Source organism: Gallus gallus, chromosome 8, assembly GCF_016699485.2.
Source record: "Gallus gallus isolate bGalGal1 chromosome 8, bGalGal1.mat.broiler.GRCg7b, whole genome shotgun sequence".
NCBI classification, from domain to species: Eukaryota; Metazoa; Chordata; class Aves; order Galliformes; family Phasianidae; genus Gallus; species Gallus gallus.
The window spans coordinates 25338179-25363967 of record NC_052539.1 but is presented as its reverse complement, the minus strand read 5'-3'; the positions used below and the strand labels follow the sequence as shown (position 1 = coordinate 25363967).

The 25789-nt window shown below is 43.8% G+C and overlaps 2 long non-coding RNA genes across 2 annotated transcripts in view; one reads left to right on the top strand and one right to left on the bottom strand.

The window, feature by feature from the left end:
• LOC107054033 overlaps positions 1–25789 on the bottom strand; it is a 160864-nt gene that overhangs the window by 19688 nt on the left and 115387 nt on the right. Inside the window, exon 7 of the long non-coding RNA XR_005862074.2 lies at positions 14570–14718. This is a non-coding gene — a long non-coding RNA (uncharacterized LOC107054033). The remainder of the gene's footprint in view (positions 1–14569; positions 14719–25789) is intronic.
• On the top strand, positions 2573–3145 carry LOC107054032. The gene is made up of 3 exons (XR_006939972.1): positions 2573–2637; positions 2740–2914; positions 3047–3145. It is a non-coding gene; the product is annotated as an uncharacterized LOC107054032 (long non-coding RNA).

Below are 25789 nucleotides of genomic sequence, written 5' to 3'. Positions count from 1 at the left end.
CCTCTTTGGTGAAGCTTTCCCCTGTGCACCTAGAATCTTCTGATACAGGTGAGCAATCTTTTTCCCTTACTTTATAGCACCTTTCTATTGTGCCTTCTGTCATCACATCTTTCTTGTAATGCCTTTCCCATTGTACTGATCTGTCCAATTGCTACAGATGAACATGTAATTGTAATGGTCTACAGATGACTTTTTGCCAACATCTTTACACAGACATTCCTGCCCTGTAGAACGTGCCCCACTGAGGCTGAACTTATCCCCAAACAGCCTCTGGGGTCTTTTGCTTCATGTTTAAGTATTTCTTCATCTAAGAATGTCTTTCCATCCATGGAGGAGCTCACCAGCAAATAACGACAGAAGCAGTAATAAAATCACCACCAGCATCTGGATTGTCTTCAGGGTGAAAACTAATGATGATGTGGCTGCACAACCATAAAATCAACAGCAGCCTTCCAAAAAAAAAAAAAAATCCAGAAGGCGATGACTTTGCTGGAGTGCCAATCTTCTTCAAGGGTTAAAGTAGGGAGCTGACAAAAGCTTTAATGTTTTTACAGCACACAGACATCTAACATACAGTACAGGACACTTTGTTCTATTGAAGTCTAAGAAGGCTTAATGGAGAAACAGGCTGTTAAAATACAGGATACTTTATGGGTTAGCTTCTCTCCATACTTCATCTGGCATTTGCCAAGTTAGCAGAGCATCAGACTTCAAGTCACATTTATGCTTCTTTTAGAGCAGTTTTTCCACTAAAAGCTCAGCTAAGAGACATACGTATTAATGAAAAGGAGTCATTCATTCTTGTCACGCAATTTGTCCTCAGAACAGTTGCAAATCCTGCATATCATTTTTTTTATAATTGAGGGGAAATAGAACAGCTTCTATGCAGTTAGACAATTGTCCACAGTCTATTCCAAGAAAGAAAAAATGCCCTAAAAATGGAAAGCAGGTGGGTTTTCTTTGCATTAAGTTGCTTCTTCTGCACAAGAACAAGTAGGCTACATCCTTGATTTCTGTTTACAAAACAAATAAGTCACATAATTGGTACATCTAAAACATTGGTACTTCTAAAACTGTCCAGTGAGCTCGATGTACACTGGAAGTGGGTTTAGTGCCCATATTGGCTGTGTGTGTCTTCTAAGTGAACTGATAAAACTTCCATAGTTTCCTACCCAACCACTACACTCTTGGAATCCCACCTTTCCTTTCGATTGCTGCTAATGTGGGAAGCTATAGAGATGGCTTTGGCATTGCTGTAGGCTTGGGAGCTCCAAAGCTAAAGAAGAACACAGAAAGGACATCTTCAGAGATGTTCATGGGGAAAGGTGGGCAGAAGAGAGGATTGTCCTTGGCTAGAAAGAGATGCCTGAGGATTTAAGGGGTCTTCAACAACACAGAGGCCTCCTTGGTAGGAATATAGTTGGCAAAAATGAACAACTCTGGCATGTCTTTCTTATAGGCAGGTGGATCCCAGCCAAGCCCACAGTCACACCATTATTTTGGACATTGGTTATCAGCAATGCACACAGAAAAGCTGGGTTAGGAGTGCAGCTTTCAGAAGAAACAGTACTGATAAACCTGGAAATACCCTCAGACCTCCTATGACACAGGAACAGTGAGTTATTTACTGTGCTAGCCAATGGAAGAATAAAAGCAGACAGGATCATTCCATTTTGCTATTTTCTCTCCCACCTTTATTCTTTACAGCCTGTCACTGATTCCCTTTTCTCCTTCTCTCTTCTCCCCTGTTAAAACAAAACATCTGCTGCTGTTTTAAGACACGACTGGCTTTTGCAGGCTGTTATGGACAAAGATAGCACTTGGCAGGGAGAAGAGCTGAACAAGAGCCATAGCAGGTGAAGGATTTTAATTCCCCTATTACTCTAATCAGCTGCCATGGCTGCGGGAGGCAGTGGTAATGATTTCCAAACCCGAAAGCCTGGCTAAGGGCAAGCATTCACATGGTCAGGGAGTACTGGAGGGCTGGACAAGGGCTTGGCCCCATCTATCAGGGCTCTGCAGAACTCAGCTGGTGACTAGTCACTGCATCACTCCTTTCTGATTAAATTGCCATTAAGTCTGAAATAATAATATGTGGAATCAGAAACTCTGGAAGAAGAAGAAAAAAAATCTTTGAGGGTTTTTTTTGGCCAGTGGTGAACTAAGGGCCAGCCCTGAGGAAGCATGTGAGAATGGCTCTGTGATCATGCTTTTCTTCTGGTATAGTGTGGGACTAATCTTTGCATTTGCTATGACCACAGAATCCCAATTCAGTGGCAAACCAAGACCCTTTATATGATTATGACAATGAAAAGAATTCTGGACAACGTGTGCAAGCTATTATGCACAGACTAGAAGGTACAGAAGCACCCAAATCTTTCAGCAGACAATTTCTCAAAGGGGGTTGGATGGTAACCACTGAGTCATGGCCTGAACCACTAATTGAGCACCTGGGAAAAGGGCTCAGTTAGCCCTGGGGGCACAGGTGAAAGCAATGTGACCTGTGTGAATGGAAGAGGTGGAGCCTCCACCTCTCTTAGACCTCATTTAAGGGCTGACTGCCATTGGGGAAGGATCTCTGGTTGGAGATTCCTCTCATGGGGAGTTTCCCTTGCAAGCCTACATCTTCAGAGACAGGTGAGCACTCTTCCTTTATAACACCTTTCTATTGCACTGGTTCCCTTGTCATTACATCTCTGTAATACCATTCCATTGCATTGATCTTTCTGATTGTTGCAGGGCTTGAGGAGAACAACTTGCACATTTATGTCCAGGATTTTTGGTCTAATGTCTTTTTCTTTCTGCTAACTCATTTATTATATGTCTACTCACCACCCTGTGCAAGAGCTGAGCTGGGAGTCCACCAGGTATTTTGCCATCCCCAGCCAGACCAAACTTGAAGGAACGGATAGAGGTAAGTCCATGCCACTGAACCAAGGAACACTTTACCTGTCTTTATTACCACCAAGACCTGCCTGCACACTCAAGGACCAGTAATTATCAAATTACCAATATTAATTCTTGGCTTGTGCTTCTTTTCCTTTAGGTCCTGCAGTCCACTGATCACTGGGGAGGGAATATCAGTTTGTGTCCTGCTCAGGAATTGTATCTGCACTGAAATAGAAGAGAAAACCTTAGAAACCTTGTTGGTGTTTGATGCTACTGATGTTTGTCACTAAATGTGGGATATGTAGGTATTCGAGGCCAGGTTGGATGGGGGCCTTGGGCAACCTGATCTGGTGCCTGATTTTGTGGCTGGCAACATCAGTAGAGTTGGAACTGCATGATCTTTAGGGTCCCTTTCAACCCAACCATTCTATGATTCTATGATTTTACTTGGTGAGCTGCCATGTGAAGTGGATCATGGTACTGCAGGAAAATGGAAGAACCATTGAAACTACTGATATCATTTGTATAATAACAGGATGTCCAGATAATAACAGCAGGCTCCTTGATGATTGGGTCCAACATGGGACTATAGACAGTAGAAGTGTGAAAGCTTTGGCAAATGCCCACTTCTTTTTGTAGTTGCTCAGGAATGGGATATGGCTTTCCTACTCAAAGCTAATTCACACCAAAGTCAGGTTACTTGGGAAAAAATCAGGAGAAAAGAAAAAGAGGAGGCCATAAATCATTGTAAGGCTTGAGGAGATCAGATTGAATTCCTCAGGACCATGAGTTTGGGGCCAAACACTGGAATGCAGCATGTAATGAACTTGCTTATCACCCTGGTGCTGTATCCAAGAGTTATTAATGGGCTCTGGAGTGCTGTGACAGTAACATGAGCTTGAGAAGCAGCCTAATAAAAAGAGGCTCCCTGCTCCAGGCAGCACAGCTGGGTCACTTGCAGACACTGCATCCTCAGCACTGCCTCCCAAAGAGACAACGTTGGATGTCTGCAGTTCCCAGTGTGTTTCTTCCATCTCCATGCCTAGAAGGATGCTAATGGCTCCCATGATAATTAGGCTCAGATTATTAAGGTATTAGAGAGCAAAAGAAAGCTCCTTGAAATCCTGCAAAACTCCACCTGGTACACACTGAGGGGCTGATAACACCACCCTCTGCAATGCACAGGTAGGGGACAGGAGGAGCCAAACTATTAATCTTTCATAATCTAGTTGGAATTAAGTGACAGTGATGAAGTACTCTGTAATGGACTTCCTGAATCCTCACACAAATGGAGGAAGTGACCACCCTTGATCAGATTTCTGTTCATTTTGCCTGCTTCCCTGATTGTATTGCACATTTTTCCCTTTTGCTATCATCTCCAACCTTGGTGTAGCAGGACTAAGGAATGAATACTCCACGAGAATATGAGAGCAGTGGTTTTGAGGGGACCATAGAATGGCTTGTGTTGGAAGAGACCTCAAAGATCATCCAGTTTCAATCCACGTGCAGCAGAAAATGATTTACAGAGTATCCTCCACCAGAAATCTTCAGTGCAGAAGGGCTTCTGATCCCTTCTGCAGAAGGGATCTCCTAGAAACAGCAAAAAGCGTTAGGCTTTCCCTATCACATAGAGCGTAGCCCTCCTGGTGACATTGGTCCCCCTTCAGTAGCAGAGCTGTGGCATTTAACAGCACTGGACAAACTGGAGCCTTTTGAGTTTTGCATCCTTCCGGCCATGTGTGGTAGGACCATAGCTTTACTTTTTGTAAGGCATCAGTAGAGTCCTATTGCTTCAGCATAATCATGTTACACAACTGCGCTGGGGATTCATCCCTGTCTCATGCTGGGCTTGCAAAAATCTCCAGTAGTATTCGGACTGAAAAGGGTCTGTGGCCTTCCCTCTGTGCAGCAGCATTGCATTGCCAGTCAGGAGCTCTGGCAGACAAATGCTAGGAAGCTTATGAACTCCCTGTTTCCCACCCCATAAGTCAGCCATGAACATCCCCTGAAGGCCCATGTTGTACAGTCAGTGTAAAACAAAAAAGAGACCACAGATTACAGCTCATGGGAGCTTCAAACCACGCCAAAGGCAAGATCTGACAGACCCTATAGCCATAGAAGGGCATACTGAGAGCTGGCTTCCAGCATCCTGGCCTTGGTTTCAAGTGCTGGCTTTGGAACCACTGTCTGGCAGTCTGTTTGGACTCTGACTCTGGCATCAGGGTTGGCATGAGGGGAAGGAATGCTCAGAGATCTCTAAGCTCCTAAGGGAGCTTTGTAAGTGTAGGGATGAGATCTTCTGCCCCAGCTCCTGTGTCCTGTAGTCCACCAACCCACAAAGAGCCACCACTGCACTTCACTAATGTGGGTTCACCCATGGCCAGGCACTCAGCTCTGTGTCACTCATAGTCCTTTACTGACTTGAACTTTTTCATCTTCCTTTGGTCTTCCCTCATTGCTTAAATCCTTCCTTTCTTTCTGCCTGAACTAGGAAGACCTAAAGATTTAGCAAAGCATTCAGGCTACAATCCAGTGTTTTTTTGTCACTTACTTGTCTAAATAACACATAAAAGGCTCCTACACTTCAGGCCAGGCTCTCCATGAAATGTGTAGAACAGGAGAGGTGCGAATGGAAACCTTGGTGGCATTAGGTGCTGTTTTTCCAAACATTCCCCATCAGTAAGCAGGCAGCCTCTCAGCACAGCACGGTCCCACTGAGCTCTTTAAGTTGTATTTCTAGGATTTCTCTAAACCAGGGGCCTCAAGCTTTTAAACACAAAGGGAGCTGGGGAATGGTTTCCTTAGCAAGAGATTTGAGCAAATCAGTGCTTTTTGTCTCACTTTTTTTTTTTTCCCCCTCCTATGGACATCTGCTGGGGTTTGTATTTTTTAAGTCATGGGGGTGAAGGGGGCTGAGGGGGAAGGAGAGGTCTGCAGACAAGGCAAGCACAACTTACTCTGGAAAGATTCCCAGATGCTATAAATGGGAGCCCCCTCACAGTGCAGCTCATCTGAAGCAAAATGAAAATATCAGGCATCCAAGAAACATATGTGCAGATGGCTTAGAGCCCAGCCTCCTTACTAGGGCTCTGCATTAAATAAAATGCACCGGGTCATGTTGCTACAGATATAAGAGATTACTAGGTGCAATGTGCACTTCTCTGTGAAACTGCAGGTTTTCAAACAATTGGAAATACAGACCTTGTTTATGGATCAAGCAAATGGCTTCAGTCAAGCAGAACAGCCCCCCCTTCTTTTTTTTGGCTGGGGCTGGGGTCAGGAGGCTCATACTCTGCAAGACTTCACTGCAGACACAGCTCAGAAGGAGAGCAGTCTCAACACCGGTGTGAGAAGCAGCATCCAAGAGGGCTATTGACTATGACCTGTATTTTTGAAGGATGATATGAATCAATCCAGAGCCTTGGCAAGACCCCGCAGTTGGGGCTTGTGCTTTCAGCCAATGTCAATTATGTCATTACTGAGCCTGCAGAAGCTATTACTAATGTTACTTTTACAGTTCACTGCCGACCAGAGAAAAGAGTTTTTCACACTGTTGTCGTTTTGTTGGAGCAAGACTATACGAATCGCAGATGGCTTCCTTGCCAGATGTAGCCTCGCAGGACAGCAATTTGGGGTTTACAAGAGGTTTAATGAAAACTTGGCATTTTCCCAACTTTTGGCAAATACTCTTGGGCTGTCATCTCACACAAGCAAGTTGAGATCCTAAAAAAAAGGATGAAAAAGAAAGGCAAATGACTTGTTCTCACCAAACAGGGAGGTGAAAAGTTTTACCTGAGAAACAAAAACCAAGTGAGCAAACCAGTACTCTATTGCATTGGGCCTGAGCTCATGATCACTGCAGTTATTGAAAGACTCTCACAAGCACTGGATCTGTTCCCACATCTTCGCTGTTGCTTTGGAGGGGTCCAATGTATTTCAGCTGGCACAGTATATTGAACATGGAGGGGGGAGGAGTGACATCCAGGTATATCAAAAACCACATCATGCTTTCTTTGATGCCTACTGCTCATATTTCAGTGATGGTTTTGCTGCTTTGTCCTGAAAGGAAACTTTGCTTCTTAGCTTTTCTGCTTGGTGTCTGTTTCCTTGATGGTATGAGCAGCTCATTTAAATTGTTCTGAAAGGAATTCTCAGCTGTGTGCTGTCATATGGATGACATCACCTGTACTCAACAATATACCCAAATGGTGCAGAACTAACCAACATCTTCAGCACCAAGCTGGAAACTCTTCACATTGTTTCATATTTCAAGATGATTATTTCCCTTTTTCTGCTCATGGATATTTATATTCAGCAAAACTTGGCATAGCACAATACCATTTTAAGCTTAATACTGCTTATACCACCACTCTTGATTCCCACCACCCCAGACTGACATTCATCCTTGTCCAAACTGCCAAATGGAGTCAGCTGCAGCAATTTGGCCGTGAAGTTTCTTCATTTATGGTTTGGATGAGAAATGATTTCCTAGGTCCCACTAGTCTCAAAATACTGTCTTGAGCGCAATGTGTGGGAAGAAAAATGCCAGGAGCTGCCCCAGTGAGACAGAGCACCATTGACAAGAGAATGCATTGGGACCACTCAAAATATCAGTGCCAACAAACAAATCCCAAAACATTAGTCACACCGAGTCTCAAGGTAATGAGCCACTCTACATGGGCCTTTACCAGTCTCCCATAACCAACTACCTCTGCCTTAGCCAGCCTGCTGGTCTTAAAATGCCTTCAACCTGAGCAGTCCTTTTTATTCAATCACCACTGGTGCACAAGCAAGATTATTGAACTCTCTGGAGAAAGAAGGAAGTAGCACTTTAGATCCATGTGGCAAAGGCATTAAGAAACCAGCTGGAGAAATGTAATCATGGAGATGTCATCCTTTTGCTACTGGCTGAGGTTTGGATGTAGAGCTGATGTCCAACCCTCCTTAGCACTCCTGTGGATCCAGCCTACTTCAGGATTGCTCCTGAGTTCTGCCTGTGCGAGGTGTTTAGGGACTTAACAGAAATGAAGTTGATTTCCCAAGATGCAGATTGAATCAACATCCCTAAGATAAAGCACAAGAACCATGGATTTCCCTCTTTCTGCCTTGGTGACTGTGTGATTAAGTCATAATTTCCTTAAGGGAAACATAGAAGACCATAAATCTCCCTCCCTTTCCTCTAAAATAAATAAATAAAATGAAGTGTCAGTCTTTCTCCAACAAGTTTTTAACAATCTCCCATTCTCTAGATAACTTTGTATAGGATCAGAGGAAGTCAACTGGCTTTTGATTACTAGTCTTTAAAAAGTGCCACTGAGCTCAAAGAAAAGTGCTAGAACTCCGACGAAAGGACTGAAACTCAGTAGTGTGAGAGAAGGGTTTAATTCCTTCTTAAACTGTTAAGAAAAATTGATCCCTTAGCTCAGGCAGATTTCACCTCGCTGCCCCCAACTCCATCTGTACACAGTGAAAAGACTGAGATCTCTACAGCATGTCTGGGGCATCTGTACTCCTGAGGAGCCAATGTCTCTTCATTGACTGCAATGGGAGCTAGCTAATGTAGGTTGGTAGGTGAGGTGGCTCCTATCCCTGTATCAAGTTGTGCCTTCTTTCTCTTCCTTCCATGAAATAGAAATGAACACAGCTCCACCTGAAAAATCTGCTGTAAGGACCCAGACCTTGTAGACAGGAAAGTGGTTAAATAAGCCAGCAAGGCAGTCATGGCAAATGCCTACATTCAAGTGTTCATAGTTGGTAATGTATAACATTCCCTAGTAAAGTCACAGCGTTATTAATTTTTCTGGCTTCTATACCTCTGGAACGGTAAAAGCAAGAGGAGAAATCTGGCCCTATGATCCATCATCGTGGGCTTTGAAATAGAGCCAACTTTAGTGAAATTTGAGTGAGCACTTCGAAACAAGGAGAGCTAAAGCAGCAAGTGCATCTCACTGAGCTATGATATCATCCTGTATTCATTTCTAGATGGGAAGTTGTTTATCGAATGTGCAGGAAAGAAAAAAGCAGCAGAAAAGCACACACATTTAAATATTCAAAGCTGCCCCAGGAAAGAACTTAATCTGAAGTCATTTCCTTGATGAGCTTCAAACATTATTTGTCATCCACACTGAACCAGAAGAAAAAGAGGAATAAAAGGAAAGGAAAAGTCTGTTGTAACCTTGCTGTTAGTGGCTGGACAGGAAGGTGCAGAGCTGTGATGGGTGGCAGCGAGCTGGAAACAGCCAAGCCAGCCAGTGAGGATGTCTTGATCTGCTCCAGGCTGGTTCTGAGCACCCAGAGGGACAAAATTCATTGCAGGGAGCCAGGGAGGTTTGGCAAAGCCCTGGTACAACCTGGAAGCAACTCACGTTACCTTGCCATCAGAGTCCTGAGATGTTTGTCAGAGCCTCTAACCAAGTCCCAAACCCCTTTATGGCTGGTGGGGGGAAGGATGGAGTGGGCAGTTTTCACTGACCTAGTCAAAAGCATCTAGGGCACACATACACATGTAAGAAAACACAAAAGGAGGTCAGCACATGCATCTCTCCTGCATCCAAAGAGGAACTCCCTCCAGGAAGTCATACAAGGTATAAGTGTGTCCACAGGGTTGGAGAAAGAATGTGGCATAGAATCATAGAGGCTGATAAAAGACCACTAAATCATCTGGTCCATCCATCGACCCAGCACCATGCAAAACATGTCATTGGTGCCCTGTTATCAGGGCTCCAAGCACATTGATTCAGACATCAGGAAGACACTGACGTGCCAGGTTATGGGAACTGCACAGTAAATTTGATTCAAGCCATGTCAGTTTCATAAGACAACAGAATGACTAAGAAAGGACTGCCAATTTTTGCTTTTTTTGTCAATGAAAAGCAGCACTTATGGAATCATATATTCATTTGAGATGGAAGGGACCCTTAAATATCATCAAGCCCATCTCTTCTGCAATGCACACAGACACCCACAGCTCCATCAGAAGCTCATGTTTCATCAGGCGTGACATGGGCATCTCTAGGGATGGGGCATTTTGTATTCCAGTTGGGATATGCTTCTCCAGTGACAAAAAGACAGGTAATAGTGATAAAGAACATTGCATGAGTTATTTCTCCTTGCTGAAATTTGAACCAAGGGCCAAAAGATGCAGTCCATAAGCGATGCAACACTGTTAGTGCACTGCTCTGAATGACTAAATCATTGCCTGATGCCAGGTGACATCAAATATTAGGGTGTCAGCCTGATCATACTTCATGCAGGGAAGAACTCAGCCCCTTCCTAAGCTTCCAGAAGCACTGTGCACCAGGCAGTCTGCAGACACCAACATAAACCAATAGATGCCATCAGACAGTGATGTGAAGCAGCCACACAAATCTGCAGAGGTGTGAATACTCCCCGGGTGCTCCTCAGGCTTACGTCAGCTCCTTGCAGCTTTCTGTAGCCTGCACAATAAAGGGAAACTTTCTTTTTTAAAGGACTATTAATCCGTTAGGGTCAGAAGTAGCTGGCATGACCCCACAGCACAGTCACCTGCCTCACACTGACCATCCTGTGATGCTCAGTGGAGCATCATCTCATTTTCACCAAGCATGGCAAAGACTGGCTTCTTCCCCACTATAAAAATATCTTTTTTTTGTATTGCAATTTTAAAATAACCAAGTGGAATTTCTCAGCAGGGTGAGCTTCGGCACTAACTACAAGCATAGGACTAGCTGGAGAAAGCAGTAAGCAGGGAGGCATTACCAGGTTGTTAGTGCTAAAAGCAAAGGATTGCAAGGAAAATACTTTTCTTACTGCCTCCCCGTGTGCCAACCCCTGGTCAGCCTTCCCAGGCTGGCTTTCTAGCAGCAGCATGAAATCAGCAAGGCCCATCCAGCCATTTATGTGTAAAGGGGAGGATTTTCCACAAGTCATCACAAGCCCTAATCACATTGCCATAATGAAAACCTGCTGAGCTATCTATCGCTGTTCAGAGCCAAATGAAGACAGATTGAGGCAGATGTGGCAGGGTCACGAAGTAGACTTGTTGTGACAGAGGAGCATGGGGGAAGCAGCATCTTTGTCTTCTCCCATTCTGCTTTCACCACTGTCTCCCTTTCTCACCACATATTGTGCTTTAACCCCACGTAGACACTTCCCTGCCTTGACCTCAGCAGAGCAATGCTTTTTGCTGGATGATCGTTCCTTCCCCCCCCCTCCAAATTTATTCCTTATGAATTTAGTTTCAATTTTTGAAGTTGATTTTCACTTTCCCTCCCCTTATTTCTCCGGTGAAGAGGACAGGTTCCCTGCTCATCCTCTATTAATCATCCTTCAGTCTGCAGCCAGCCCACAGCCACTGAAGCCCTCCAGGCACCCCAAGGCCATGCCTCTCCTCCTCTCACTGAGCCCCATGGTGTTTTCCCACAGATGAGAACTCCCCATGCTCTGCTTTGACTTTTCTGTCAATAACCTTCCCTGACTGGCTCTGGGATTCATCAGGACAAGGAGGTTTACTTCATACACAGCTTAATACTCTGCTTGAGCCATTGACAATTCATCTCAGCCGACATCTGATGAACTTCCAGAGACCCACACAACCCAGAGTGGAATTCAGTGGTCTTATAATGGTGAGATGGGCAGAAACATAATGGGATCAGGGTGAAAAGTGTCAAAAGTCAACTTCAGCAACAAAAACAACTACTCTGAACCCAAACAGAACTTGTCCATACCATAACACAAAGTGCATCCAAGTGAAGAGTGTGAAGGACTGAGCACCACACTTCTCCTCAGCTTATCAACAAGGAAGATTCCAGACAACCTTCACATATGTAGACAAAGCTAGGACCCATTTGTTGCTCCCAACAAGACAGACACTCAGGACTACATCAGATTGCAGAAAAACACAACAACAAAGGCCATGTTTCCCAGATACTGACGCTTCAGAAAGGACAGTGCTTTTTTTCAAGGCAGAAGGCAGCAGCCTGGAGTTCAGTTACGTTGTATAAGTGATTAATGAGTTGTTCAGGGAGCAGAAAGAAACAAGGAGCCTGAGAAAGGTCGCTCTATGGCTGCCTTGTAACACTAACAGAAAAAGGCCAATTTAGTAAACATAGACACTGTGCATTTTCTGAGTATCTAAGAAGCATTTGAGGTATACTACACGTGCAATGGGAATGACCCAATGACTCGTGAATGCTGAGGGCAAGCACGCATGCTTGACTGCTTCCCAGGCACAGCTTATCAGCCAGCAGTATAACAACAAGTACATCAACAACACTAACAAAAGCCCCAAAGAAGCCAAATACAATGAGATGCATTTCTTGTTCAACATACAATTGCTTTAAACCCAAGAAAGCAGCAGTCACAATCCAATAATAAAAATGAAAGACTCACTCACCCCTTTCCAAGGATCAAGATTCACCACAGACTCAAAAAGAAGCAAGATCCAAGCAGAGATCTTTCCCTTACAGCTGCCAGCCCTTAAATGAGGTTAGGGAGGGGTGGACCCTTCTGGTTGCACAGGTGAATTGCTTCCACCTGTGCTCCCAGGGCTGGCTACTCCCCTTCACCAGGTGTTCAATCAGTGGTTCAGGCCATGACCTAATAGTTCCCATACAATATTATATGCATGTAAAAAGCAGGATTCAAAGTTGTGCAGGTTTTGTGCCATAGGCACCAAGGCTCCTTCCCTATCTCCCAATTGTACTATAGAGGTGAGTAAAAGAAGGAGGTAATTGGTCCCAAATAAGGCAGAGATGCTCAGTTTTGAGGGTCACAGCACCAGGGATGGGAAGGCCATCCAACAGCCCAGATCTCATTTGGAAAGCAGACTTAACGAATAACATATGTGCCCAGTATCGTTAGCCTCTGATTGCTAAGTGGGAGGCAGGAACCTCTGGGGAACTGGTTCCTTTCTTTCTATGACCTCTCATGGGATGTTTTCTCTCTGGAAATTGGTGCACAAATTGAGCACCAATTTGTGCTCAAATGCACAACCCTACTATCCATATTTTGCTAAGTGTGTTTTTCAACACGCTGCTCTCCCTCACTCCTTCCACTCAGCGTACACACTCAGCACATGCTGAAATGTATAAATAAACCAGTGTTTTGCTGGGTCAGCCCTCTGCTGGCAACCTCCTTGCACTTTGTCACTGGAGGCCACAACTCTGCTTGAAGGGACCATTTGGTCTTGGCAGGACTCAGCTGCTTACTCAATCACTCCTTGGTGCCAAAGCACCACAAGAGCAGCTCCTCAATTGCTCTTGGCTTCCCCTCTGAATGAGTGCTGAGCTGTAGGGACAGCTCACGCCACAGAAAATGAAAAGGGGGAAAAAAACTTCTTGCCAACAACCAGGAAGAGAAGAGATACACATGATCAGGTCCTAGAGGACCATGGGCCGTAAACAGAATTGCAGGGGCTGTTTCATAGTATCATAGAATCATTAAGGCTGGAAAGACCCTAAGATCATCTATTCCAACCATCAATATGTCCGTGACTGCTCTAAACCATGTCACTCAGTGCAACATCTCCACCACTGGCTCCCACATGGGCTTTACGATTCTCTTGCACGAGACTGGAGATAAATACAGCTTGCTTGCCATGATGGAGAAAGGCACTTTATGTGACCTGTGTCTCACAGCATTTCCCTAAAAACGAGCCCTCTGCATTTAAAGATGGAGGTTAAAATCTGGGAAACGGATGGGTTGTTTCAGATGCACGGCCTCAGCGATGGTTTTTATTCTGAGGACACCACTCCCCAAAGAATCATTCCGATCCCAAAGCCGGACACTGCTCTGGAAAGCATCAGAAGTCTTGCGTGGCATTTCAGAGGCAAGTCCAAAACATTTCTGTTTTGTAAACAGGAAGTCGCATTGTCTGGAGAGGATATTTTCCCCCTTCAATAGCTGCATGCAGCCTTTTTACATAACCCCTTTTTACAGCATTTCAAGACTGAAAAGTTCATTTCCCTCTCATAAGCACATAGGAGAATGCAGCTGCCACCCAGACATCCTCTAAATGGGACCACATGTAAGCCACTTAGTCTCCAAAAATGAAAGGAAAACACAGTGCTGTCATCGCTGCACGGCACCGTCAATCAGAGCTGTTCATAATGCACTGTGCCATGTATGTCCCATACCACGCTCATTATAAGCTTAGGCTAATGCACGATATTAAAGCAGAATATTACCAATGTTAGGAGCTCTAGATGAGCCAGTGAGGATAAGTAGAAACAAAGAAGTTCAGAGCCGGCCTCTTCCCTGGCCATGAGGGTTGGTGAGCACAGATTCCTCTACTGTTCAATGGAAACATCTTTTGCAGCTTCACCCTAATCATGTATGGTTTGGGAAGATCCCAATGGGATGGGCTGCAAAGGCAGAGCATCCATAGACATGGACTCTACCTAGATCTATTTGAAGCATCATTTAAAAAATAAAAAAATAAAAAAATAAATCAAAGAAATTTTGCAAATATATCTGTTCATTTTGTGGAACACTTTCTTTGCTCCATCATCTCAAAGAGGAAGACGACTCAGTAAGAAACTGGTGTGGGAGGTCACCTCCACTCCTTCTAGCATGCCCTGGCTGGAAAAGCATTTGGGGTCTTATACAAAGTAGCTGGCACGTGCTAAATTATTTGTTGTGCTTCATATGCATCCAAATATAAAACAAGGGCTGTATAAGCTGAGTAAATAAACAGACTTACTAATCTCTGGTGACGAGGTCTGTGTCGTTTTATTCACACTTTTTACCATATACTCCAGGGTCATTTGCCAGACTGGGAATAAATGGCATCTGTTTCTGTAATCCAGGCTTGATTTCCTCTTTCTTACAAAGATGTTTCACTCCTGGCTTCTGGGGTGCAAAACAAAAAAAAAAAACAGAACAAAGTATGATGGAAATTTACCCACAAAATGTCCTCAGTGTATCTGAAAATGCTGGGCCTGATTCTGACTGCTATTCCATTTTTCAGCCTTCATGACAAGGCAGACAGTTTTACTCCATGGATCGTATTTATGTTCAGCTAGAAAGCACTGAGGTATTTGTCACAAATTTGCTAAATCTCAGCAGAGCTAATTTAAGTAAATCAAATGCTTTAAGCATGCAATCCATCTATTATTAAACACTGAGCACAGTTCAGTGGGAGGATTTAACGAGAAGTGATTTTGGAGAAGGCAAAATGCCATTTGTGGGAAGAGGAAAACCACCCAATTCAGAAGTCAATTTGTTCACCAGTCACACAGAATTTACACCAATCTACACAACTTGACGTTGCTCGAGTTCCTGTGTCAGTGCTGCTGGGAAAGGCAAGTGGAGCCTAACAAGCTGCCTTCACAGAGATGCTGGGCTCTGTCCTTTCAGCAAGCACAAGGCCAGGCTGGATGTGGCTCTGGGCAGCCTGGTCTAGTGATTGGCGACCCTGCACATAGTAGGGGGGGTTGAAACTGGATGATCATTGTGGTCCTTTTCAACCCAGGCCATTCTATGATTCTATGATTCTTGATGCCCTTCTAAACTAAAGAACCATGAGACCTCCCCATAGCTTCCAATGGAAGATCAGAATTGAGAAATGGTTTTGTATGTTAAACTCAGTCCTGTAAATACTTATGAAAACACATAAATAACATATAAGAAAACATAAAAGCATGTATTCAAACAGGCAAACAAAACCCCTTAAAAACAGCTAGGAGAATGCTAAAGTTAATATACCAGGGCATCTGCTCTCCACAGGAATGCTTACTGCCACCTGAAGTCAGTGGGACTCCCCAAAGTACGCTATGAGGAGAAGCAAAGGGGAGATGGATGAGTGCAGGATTCGATGGTAAATGCACTGCAGTGCTCAGGCAGGAGGCAGGAGCTGTGGGCACAGCAATCACCCACACCAAAGCAGGCTCGGGTTGGATTTCCATAGTGGATGGGAGGCACATCTCTGGGAAATGCGGCACGCTTCTGGGTCCATGCAAAACCCTTCCTTGTTATTAATTCTGTAAACCCTTTATTATACTTTCATTAAATGATACCTCTCTTAAAATGCCCTTTCATGCTGAAGGCTATGCATGGTGTCCACAGCTCTCAGTGCCACTTCAGGTACAAATTTTAGGTCCTCCTACAACTTCTGGCAGGGAAAAGAGAAGAGCAAAACCAGAGGCAGAGGAGCTGTGACTCGCCTGCACGCTGAAGGTCAGGTGAAGGTGGATATTTGTGGTTCAGTCCTGCTGTTATTGAAATAAATGGCAGGTTTGCCACTGATGTCTGTGGGACTGATGCAGGGATGGTATTAGAGTCATGTCCAACAGCATTAATTAGGGGTGGTTGGCAGAGAAGTGAATCCCCAGCGGTAGGATTATTTAGTGGTGGAGCAATGTGGGATCATGCCTTCTGTTCCTGGACTGCTCTCATCCAGCATTCAATTCTGGGTCATGGCCTCCCCAAAATGCTGTTCTCCTGCATAATAAGACTTAAGGGATGCATGTGGCTGGCTTCCTGCAGCAGTGTAAATGGGGATTTTTCATGTATGGAGACAGAAAAAAAAGCCTTGTGCATTTTACAGATAGATCTTTGAAGATAGGTCATGTCTAGGAATTTATTAGGCTTTTAGGGTTCTTTTGCAATGGTGTTCCATAGAAAGATAGAACCTCATCTGCTCCCAATCACGCATAACTAATTGCACAGTATTATATCACAGGAGGTAGGTTTCTACTTGCTGTTGGCTCCTTGCCTTGTACTTTTCTCTTACCTGAAATAATTTCAGATATGATCCCAATTATTATGTATATTACCATGCATAGATTGGGTTTTTCACATTACCCCAAAAGCATCTCACCAGCTTTATTCTTAGCAGTTGTACCTACACTGGGTGCTCTGCCAGGCAGAGAAACCTAAGCAGGGCTGGCCAGAAGCTGGACTCGATGATCCATGTGGGTCCCTACCAACTCAGAATATTCCATGATTCTATGACCCACAGCTCCAGTGGCTCAGCAGCAATTTCCTTCCCATGAATAGCAAACTCAGGTTACAACTGAACATCAAAGCCATGGCGTGGGCTCATTAAGCCTTGGCCATTTCTCACACCCAGCTAGGAACACAGGGCTGAATGGTTGGGATCCGCTTCAGTTTTGGTTAATAACCCACTGACAGACGCTGAGACTCAACGCTATGGAGACAAAAGACACAGATCTGTGAAGCTCATCTGTAACTCAACAGCTCCTATGACGAACTTTGATTTTGAAGGATTTATTTATTTTGAACGCAGCATTGCATAATATGTGTATTTACTCCTGGGTATTTATCCCTACAATACAGCAATCATTTGCGAATGTAGTATTATAACATTTTTTTTTCCTCTCTTTTCAGTGGTTTGACTTTTTTAACAGACACTTAAATATTCTCTAATGGAGATGCAGATCCCTTGCAATACATCTGAACTGGGTTTCCTTTGCTACATTTCACAGACCTCTTGGATATAATCCATGGACACCCATGGGTCTGCAGTGCACAGGTCAAAACGCACTGATTTATTTATTTGTGAACCATCACACAGTACTGTGTGCTTTGCTCTCCATGTTGCTTGTGCCTGGTACATGGATCACAAGGCTGTCACATGCTAAGGCCTCATGTAAATGTTCCATGAACAGATCCAGCTTTATTTTGAAAGCAAGTCCATAATTCGTTGCCCTCTGCAAGGCTCTTCTTGACCTTAGTGCCCTCATGCAGGAAAATAAATAGAACAGTTTCAGAAACCCAGGTGGTTTTATATCTTGCTGGTATTGCACATGAGGGGTTTCATCAGGATTTGGAAACTCTCAGAGTTTGGGCTGGTTTTCATAGCATTAGCCACGGACTATTGTCTTTGTGTACATGTGGGGCCCATTTCTCCCAGTGCTGGAGAAGCCCTCCTTCATCCTAATGTTTGCCAAGGGAGACTGGGACCTGTTGCAACAGCCCCAGATGCTCAGAGTCAGTCCAGCCCTGAAACAAGACACACTCTCCTATCTTCAGGACTAATCATTCAGAGAGCAATTATGTTAAAGACCTCATTCTACAAACACTTATTCCCTCGTTGTATTTCTAATGTCATACTTGGCTCCATTTTCTTTCACTTGCGAAATCTCCTGCTCCTGCTCCCTCTCTATGCTCCAATTCATTACAACCCTGCAAGGACAGGGCTGTGTGGAGGTACCCATGCTGTGATGTTTGGCAATTGCTGAGGTCACGATGTTCGGCAATTTATCTGAGCTAGAATACCCTGTTTATCATGCCTAAGCATTACTGTAAGTGACATAGCTATGAAGGCAACAAAGAAATACTTCTAGGTCTGATCAGCCCCATGTGAGGGACATGGTTAGTGGCCGTGGTGGGTACAGGTTGATGGTTGGACTAGATGACCTTAGTGAACTTTTCCAACCTTAATGATTCTATGATTCTGCAGAGTAGCTTGAATTGGAACTAAAAATGACTATGTAGACATTGCAATTCATTTTCAGATTTATCCTGGTTTTACACTACACCCATATCAAGCTCAGCTCAATACAGTAAACAAACAGATTTGAATAAAATAAAAACTAAGCTGGAGTTCTCTCCCAAGTGACATGTCCAATTCTTTTCAAAGACGTGCAAATGTTGGGAAAGAAGGTGGAAATAATGAGCTACTATAAATAACACCGGTTCTTCCAATATTTCCATCACAGCCAGCCAAAGCCTGGAGGTGCAGGATAAGTCTTGAGAAAATCTACCCTGGTCATAGGCACATCGACAATCAGCTCTTGAGTTGATTGGAAAAGCCATAAAGGGTTTGCTTGGGGTTTCTTCTTGTTAGTTTGTTTAAGAAAACAACTACAACCAAACAGAACAATATATAGTTTTTGGGCCTGCAGTATTTTCAAACAATGGTATTAAGGTGAGGACAAGAGAAGAGGTGTTGTAAGCCCTTGCATGGTCAAGATAAGATCCCCGAAGTCTCCATCTAAAATAAAGAGGATGCTATGTAATGCAGGAAAAAAGCCAGTGTTGACACATCATTAGGACAGGTGCAGAGAGCAGGGAAGGAAATGGGAGCTGAGAAGGCTTACAAGGTTGGGATAACCATCCCAGAAATGGTCCAAAGACAATTTGATGTGCCAAATGGCATCTTTGAAAAGCAGACACCACTCTGGGGCACACAAAGCAGAGTGTCATTTGTCACAGATGTACCAATCTGTCACACCACTGCATACATCATTTCTGCTGTGCCGGGGGTTGGCAAACCTCAGCCACAGTGAACGGTCCAACTTCATAATCTGGACCTCAGGGAAGATCTGGAGAGAGTTCAGCAGGGAATGAGGAGAGCTCTAGAAAACGTGATTCCTGCAGTGAGCCAGCCAGCACCGAGCTCATGTCGTCCTGAGCAGAGAGGACTAAGGGGGAAGACGTGATATTATAACTCAAATATTTAAGCGGAGAGGAAAGGAATAAACTGGTTCTGAGTCCGCTGGGGAATGAGGCAAGAAATCATAGCTTCATCTGCAGAGAAAGAGATTTAGGGTAAAGGTAGGGATGCTCTGTGTGGATTTTCAGGGATTTGCCAACGCTGCTTGGTGTGAAAGCAGCTGCTTGGAGCACCTCAGCCCCACTTGGATGGACCAGAGACCTTGGCACCACCATACAGCACGACCTGGCGAGCTCCCTTCCAGCCCTATTTTCAGTGATCTCGTAATAACACCAAAATTACATGCTGACAGCATAAGAGCTGGGATTATTTGCTTTAGGATTAACATAATTAGGCTAAGTATGAATCAGATGGTTTAGCCGTTTGTAGTTGGAGCACACGGGACAGATGTGATGTCCTTGCTGTGTTGGTGACGTTTGTGCAGACACTGACAGGCGCTTCCTTTCCACCAAATCAGACAGGGCAGGTTGGACTATGCCACTTTTAAGCCCACTGGACAGTGTCAAGCTGGGTTTTGCTTATATAACCACAGCATTTCTGCTGTCATACATTCACCATCTTAATTAGCATCAAGAAATGCTGGCAATTGCTGGATTTACTAGGATTTACTGAGTGCCAGCTTAATGTAATGCTGACATATCAACACATGACTTCTGAGATGTGCTCTCTCCTAGAGGTCTCTGTTTCAATATCATACAAGATAACAAAGCTCTCGGAACCATAGAGTCACCGAGTCATAAAATGGCTTAGGTTGGAAAGGACCTTAAAGGTCATCCAGTTCCAGTCCCTGTCACGAACATCTTCACTGCTCACATCTCCTGCATCACAAAGGAGACCTGCAATATCAAGCCCATGTGCAGGAACACAACAGTGCCATGGAACTGATGCCCAGTGTTGGGTGGAAACCTTCAAGTGATGAAGAATCATCCACACTGCTTGGGAGAGTCCTGATGGATAGCTACACTCACAGCTCAAACGTACCAAGTTTCTGGCTGGAAGTATTGCCATTCCAGCTGCTGCTTATACCTGGGTTTCCATTTATCTGATAGATTACCAAAATCAGCTAGGAAAAGCTGCTTACTCCATGGCGTGCACACAGCAAGCAGCTATCAGGGCAGGATATTTCAGGTGGGAAGACATAGAGGAGGACACACATGCATTTCTCTTTCTTCAAAGAGGAAAAATCCTACAGAAATTTTCAAATCAGTCAAGATTCTGAAATTCACATAAATCAGAGGAAAAAAGAAGAAGAAGAAGAAGAAAAAAGAAAGCTCTGAACAGGCTTTGCTCCTGACTTCAAACTCCTCTGAAATTGCAGCTGGAGATGAGACCGTGTGATCTCAGAGCCCATGGAGCAATTTAGCAGAACGCCTGTATGACCCCTGGCTGCAGCGGTGCCATCTGTGGCCTATTACTGGGGATTTCATACCAGCTGGGCAGCAGGAGCTCATCTGAAATCCACCCCAGCTCAGGAGATGATGAGCTATATAGCTACTGCTTGTACTTGTCTTATAAAAGTAATAATGCTGTGTTCTGTTGCCATTAAGGTCTGATGTTAAACACATTAATTTCCCAACAGATCCAAAGCAAGAGGTAGGAAGGCCTTTTATTTTTAATGAACTGAAAACTGTTGTGATCTCATTCATCCACCCATGAAATCCACTGACTGACAAGGTCCCATTTCTGGGCAGTAGGGTTAAACGTGCTTCAGACAAAAGCCAGATTTTCCTTTCCTCTGCATGCCGTGGGCAGGATCAAAGGAGCAGGGAAATGGACATTAAAGCCCTTGTAATCAAGGACACAGACTGCAACCCAGCATGGGCCAGCCCCCTTACAGGCTCATGGAAATGCCACTGTGCATTTTTGCATGGGAAGACTGGGAGCTCTGAGGGAGCAAACCGGACAAGTAAATAAGGCTGGGGAGTAAGTGCTGCATGGCCTGGGCTCATCTGTCATCACCTGGAGCTTCTCCTTGGAAACCACCTGGAGCAGATATCCCTCACACCTTTGATGCTCTCTCAGTCTCAAAAAAGTGGCTTTCTTAATAAGCCTGTAATATCACCGGGATGCAGCAGATGGTGCTAGCATAGATAACCCTAGAAACAGAACGATGGGCAAACAGATCTTGGGGGAAAAGGGAAAGCAAGATTTACAATTTGATTACAGTTCTTTTTAGAAACGTTTGTAACGTGCCAGAAAAAGTGTTGTCAGTAATCACATTCCTTCTCAACTGGGAGAATGCTGTAGCGACGGCAGCACAGCCAGCAATCCGTGCCATTTTGGCAACAGGCAATTGGATGGGCGGTGAGGCCATTCCCCTTGGCTTGCTACGTGAACCCCAGGATCTGGCTTGGAGGTGAGGATGAAGGTGGCCTTCAGAGAAGCTGGACAGTCATTTCTCTTCTTGCACTGTCCTTTGCTCTTGTGTTTCAGAATACCTTTCTCATGTGACCCCCTCAAGTGGCCTCGAAGGAGTGGTGAATAAAGATGGCTGATGCCTCCCAAAAACCAGGAAAGTGGGAATAGCTTGTTTTCCAAGCACATATGAGTTCATTTGCATTTATTTTTAACTGGATTAACATCCAGCTAATGTGGATGTCAACTAATTGGAATGCAATTTTGGGAATTACAGAGGAATTCAGCACTGCTGATATAAACCAAATGTGATGGTGTTGGAAAGCATATGAAATTTATCTACACGGTCTTGGTGTCATCGGCATGCTCTGCCTTTCGCCTAGGTTAACTCTTAGGCAATCTGAGTGGAAAGAAATACTTCCATAATTCCCTTATGACTAATAAGATACAATGCATTAGCTGGCTTGGGGTTTAAAAAAAAATAAAAGGGAGTTTATTACTCAGTTCTTCTTTCTTCTAATAGAAACAATCAATGACACTATATATGTAAAGCATTTTTCTACTTGGAATGATAGTTTGTTTCACTTGTCACTGTTTCAGTTACAAGGGTTATTGTAGTGCGTAATGTTTTGTGAAAGCATAAACGCAAGCATAAGGATGCTGTTCGTATTCTGCATCTACACAAAGTATTTTTGATGTACTTAAAGAAGATGATTAGTCAGGAAAGGACTTAAACATCCTCAAGAGTGTACCAAGAAAGGAAAGCAATTAAATACCTGCTTCACGCCCTGCTTCCAGGGTGTTTTCCTTAACAAACGCCACAAAGAAAAAGTATTGCCCCTTTAAATGGCTGAGATCCAATGTCCTGCTCAGTGTTGAAATTCTGCCTTCAGGAAACACAGACAGGGAAGCATCAAAGCAGAGAGGACGAGTTGTTCTTTAATCAAAATATTGTGAAACTGTGGTTCTGTCAATGGTTTGCTGTTCGGATTTTGTAGATACGTAGGATGATTGGGAAGCTTCAAAGAAAGATGTCAACCAAATGTTTTTCAGAATCACATGCAAGGCAGAAGGAAATGTGCTTCCTAAAGGTCGCACTGGCAGATGAACTTCTTTCTGCAATCATTAAAGTTGTAAAGTCCCCCCTCCCTGCACACACATGAAAGATGATAGGATCAGCATGCCAGCCAGAACCAGATTTGGGAATCAGACATTTCCCTTCAAAGCAGCAGTGTGTTGATCTTGCTGGGGGAAAGCATAGCATGGGTGAAAATTCACTAAGGAATGGTGAGGCTGCCAGAGGATTTCACATCTCTTTCCCACAGAGGTGCATTCACTTGACTGCATTTTCCCATCCACAAAACTGGCCAACTTTAAATGTGGGGAGTCCTTTACACCCAATGAAGGCAACTTGAGCGATGAGTTTGGACACCTGATGAGCTAGAGGAATGATAAAACAATAATAATGGAATCATAAAATCATTAAAGTTGGAAAAGACCACTAAGATCACCTAGTCCAACCATCAACCCATCACTGCCATATGCATTAAACCACGCCACTAAAATAATGGTAGGTTTTGGACTCATACATCTCATATGTAGGGTTTCTACAAGTTACGCAGTAATTCTAGCAGGTTGCTACTCAGAGAAACTAAGAGAAAGAATATGGGTTTGACTATAACTTCTAGTTTCTCAGTTCAGACCAACCTTAAGTTCTATTTCCTGGTCTTCAGAAATGGAGAAAGATGACCTCCAGATGGTGGCATTGGGAAAATGGCTTAGGTTCATCCTCCTCTATCTGATAACTCTTTCCCTCCTTGAATACTTAGAAAGCTTGACTTACCATGGTGGTTGAATATATTTGGCATAAGCTTAAAATCAAGGTTACTATTTTTGATAATTTATGTTTAACAGCCTCCTTGGAATTGTAAACCCTTGGAGAGGTACTTCTGCATCACAGATCTGCTGAGCTGTAGCACTCCATACATGAGATCTGACATGGGATGTTTACTCTTGTCTTGCAATTAGCAACTGAGCCGTTCCCTATTAAATCCCACGAATGACTACTGGGCATTAAAAAGTCTTTTATCACTGCTTAATTCCATAATTTTTGGAAACAGAAACCCCACGTGTTTTTTCAATAAGCACTTCTCCTTCTGACAGCGCTACATCTTTGACAAACACAGCGAGAATAACCTCTGGACTTTGCCTGCAGCAGTGAAGTATGAAATTTTGAATTCCATGGGTCACTGTTTTTGCTGCAGCCAGATGTGGATAAAAGGCAAAGGGTGGTTTATTGTTGTTTTTTCAAGAAACAGAGAAAGGTTTGTACTAAGGTACACCCTCTGTCCTAAAAACAAGAGGCTAACATGTGGCTTGAATATTGCCAATTGCCATTTCAAAAGATGAAACTTAAAAAACAAAATATTTTGAGTTTAAATATTCTGTCTTCAGCTAATAAAGTATATTATGAGCTTAAATTGGATTTGAGAAAACACACAGGAGAGCTGCAACCTTAATGCTGAGCTGTGAGTTAGTGGCACAACTATTGGTGCCTTTGGTCCTATCCTGCTGGTTTTCTTGGCATCGATGAGTTATGGTGAATATGAAAGGAAAATACAAAATGGCTGAGAAAAGTAATTCTTGTTCTGAATCAATTGGGTAATTAATTGGAAATAAATTAATAGATGAATTCAATCCCCATCTGCACTGATGGATTAGTCCATAACAGCATTTTATGCAAACACTTTTTGGGATTGAAGCATGTTTAAAAAATAGCTAAGCTTAATTACTCTGCTTTACTTACTGCCACTGAGTTTACCATCAAGTTACAGCATGGATCTCTACACTAAAAGGTTGATGGATTTTAAATGTCAGTAGCTGTAGCTCCTGCGTACTCATTTTTTCCACCATAATGAGGGAAGATTCTGGAAAAGGTTTGATTCTTCCTTGTTTTCTTGCTGCTGCCTAACTTGTCATGGTCAATAAGACCACCAGCACTGTGGAAACACACATCAGGAAAACTCAAGCTGGTTCTCAGAGGCCAACAGCCAGATTTGAGCAGGATCTTCCCCTCAAGACTTTATCCAAAATTCCTAAAGGTGTCTTTGCAGTCACTTACAGATCAGTGCTGCACCAATTTTGTAATACAGCCAGCTGCTGCATGGAAAAAATATCTTGGAAAAGAAAAATGTTCAACTTTCCACTTGTAAGTGCTGAGAAAACCCATCTCTTCTCCAAACTGTAGGATCCCTTTGCTTGTGCTTTCCTAAAGCTTTCCACCTCTGTGTATTGCACACAGAATATCAGGAGGCAGTTGGACCCACAGATTTAGCAGGAAACTGGCTGGCTGGGGTAGGATGGGTCATTTTTTGCCTCCGCTGTGCTGTAAGTAAGGTCAGATGAGTGTTAAAGCAGAGTACAGCCAACCATGGGCTGGGATCACCTCTTTGGACTCACCACTGCCTGCTGCACAGGCTGGTTCTGCTCCAAATAAAGCCTTTGGAGCAGGAACTGTACCAAGAGGGATCGTGGAAACTCAGCCCCAGCCCCGGTAGTTTGATGATCTCAATCACAGAAACTCTTTGAGGAGCAGATTTTCATCCCTTTCTAATTTGCAGTTGAGACCTAGGGCAATTTTTGTTCCGAAAACTTTGGAGTTCCTTCAATATTTTGAGCCACGGAACAACCGCTCATGTTCTCGCTTTAGTCATTTGAAGTCTCCCTGTGAAACAGCTGGCCTCTGATGTGTGAGATACCTGCTTCCCACTATTTGGCTTCCGACAGCAAGAAGATGACTTACGGCCATGAACTATCCCTTAATTTAACACATCAAAACCGTGCAAAAATAAACAAAACAGAGTGAAGAACACATGTAGATCATGAACTCACATTCTGCACCTTGCACTTTTGCCCAGAGCACATGTTTTTGCAGCTTATCTCCCTGGGTATCTGCGATGGTGCCTTCTCCTGTGTTTGTTTTCTTTGTGTGGGGATACTTGGCAAGGAACTGCTTCTCTGGGAGAAAAAGCAGTTTCTGCTTCTCTGTGGCCGTGGACAAAACAAAGACCATAACTGGACATTTAACTACAGGCTTGCTGCAAAACCTGTCTGGATAAGAGATATGGTTCACATTGATCTCAGCAT